Genomic DNA, 2,500 nt, shown 5'->3' on the forward strand with positions numbered 1-2,500 from the left:
ATGAATATATATATATATATATATACATATATAATATATATATATATATGTATATATATATATATATATATATATATATATATAAAGTATAAATAATTTTTTGTATATTCCATTCAAGCCTTTTTATGAGCTAGGTTGTAGGTGTTTAAAAATGGAAAGATGTCGGTTATGGTGATATAATTATACCAGATTATAATATCTTCTTCCATTTCTTGTCCAGTCATATACTTTGTTTTCCTCATTTCTAATGTGTATGATTTTCCTCGTTTTGGATTAGCATCTTTGATATATTGCGTGTAAAAGTTTGGTAACTATTTGTAAAAGGTATGGCCCAGTAACTGTATATGTTATTGAATTATGTAGGATGGTTGTTATGGTATGCAGACTTCAGGTTTTTCAGCTGTGAAAGATGACCTTAAATGTAGATGCTGTATATTGTCAGTTCCCATTTTCCTGATTAGCTGGACCTTTTCTGGATCAGTCATCATTTAAAAATCTGATGTATATAGAGGAGGAAACCCTTCAAAATTAATGAGCCACTGCATGTCAAACATCTGCTTTGAAGTTCCATATTAGACTTTTTTCTTTAGAATGACATTTTATTGTATATTCTTTTGAGATTTACATTATAGGTTGTGATGGTTCCTCTGACATATTCACAAGTAAGCTTAATTCTGCACCACCTTATAATGAGATCAGGTGCATTTTTTCTTGCTTGCTAAGTATTTTTTTTTAAGTTATTAAAGGGTAGAGTTAATGACACAAATTGATTGTAATGCAAAAGTGTGGATGTATAGCACAGCTCTTACTTTGGGCAGCACATATTAGTTTCAAATAATTTATAACGGTTTTCATATATTGTATATAGTTTATTTTGAATTTGAATTGGATTTAACTGACTTTAATTTTCATGATTCCATTGCAAATTACAAAGCCAAGACTTAAAAAATGTTTGTGTTCACTTTTATCAACCTAATAGGGTTAATTAAGTTCCTAATAGGATTGAAAAGTCATGAGGGAATGTTTCATAGTTTTTAATATTTCATACCTGAAATGAAATTGTTTCCACCCTTTTAGCATCCAATACTTGAATTTTGGGTGCAATTTAAAAAGTTGGCTATTTTCACTGAAAGTGTTAATCAATTGTAAGGCCTTTTGTAAATTTTCTTTCATATCTCAAATGATGCTGCTATTACTTATCACATCTTGAATATCAGAAAGAAGTACGTACACTATACTAGTTGTCAGTTGAAACAACAAACTTTTCTTGTTATGTGTTAACATTCAGGATGTTGGAGGATTTAATGTGATAGTTAGCACATACTCAATGAAATCATCTAGCAGAATCAACATCCTGGTCTAGACATATTGAAGTGAATTAGCAACTTCTTGATATAGGCTACAAAACACAATGACAGTTATTGTGAAAATGTCTATTACTGTCTGTAAGTGCAAGTTCCTTGCAATTTTGTTTATGACTGCAGTTTCAATGCAAATATTCATATTGACTCTACTGATATGAACAATTTGGAATCATATTGTAAATAAACAGATGTATACAAACATGTTACAATTGTTTGACTAGCTAAAACCAGTATCAAATGGTGCTTAAAAGCAGTAGTTAAATATCCAATATTAAAAATGTTTACTTGAAAACTCTTCCTGTCATTGTTTTTAATATTTAGCTAGTTTTCTTATAGCCTATTAAACAAATAGATTTTGTAGTGAAAATAAATCAAGGAAATACAGCATATCTTCCTCTGTGCACAAGGTATTGTCAAAAGTGGAAAATAATTATTTCTGTTTTTACTTCTTTCAAAAAGTAGATAAGCTGAAGCCATATAAATACAAATAAAGACAAATCCAGTAATGGAAAATATGAAATTCTACTTAGTAAACTGACATAAACAGTATTATTTTCCATTATGTTACAGAAGGTTTCAACTTAGAACATTTGCATCGCTATAAACTTGTTTATATAACAGGTAAAATGCAATTGTTTTGTTTGTTTGCTTCTTTTCTAAGATGATAATGCCACACTGAAAATAGATACACAGATCTTCAAGAAAAAATGTTTTTACATAGAAGATTTTGATATATATATAATAAAAAGTGTGTTTTATAGAAGTATATATTGAAGGATTCAGTTTACCTTAATTTCACCTTTGTTAAATATATGCTGGATTTAAGTATCACCCTTACTGTGTATATATAAATGAAGAAATGGACATGGAATGATGAAACAAGGAATGAAATGGCTTTATCTAGTTATATATCATGCAGTGCAAATTGTTTGCCAAATACTAATTTCAGTGTCATTATAATAATTATGCAAAATTTGGGAGAAAGTAATATATATGCATACAGACAGATGAGTGTGTGTGTGTGTGTATGTGTGTGTGTGGGTGCGTGCGTGCGTGCGTGCCTGTGCGTGCGTGCGTGTGCGTGTGCGTGTGTGTATGTGTGTGTATGCGTGTGTGTGGGTGGGTGGGTGTGTGGA

The sequence above is a fragment of the Penaeus vannamei genome, chromosome 8 (assembly GCF_042767895.1).
Source record: "Penaeus vannamei isolate JL-2024 chromosome 8, ASM4276789v1, whole genome shotgun sequence".
NCBI lineage: Eukaryota > Metazoa > Arthropoda > Malacostraca > Decapoda > Penaeidae > Penaeus > Penaeus vannamei.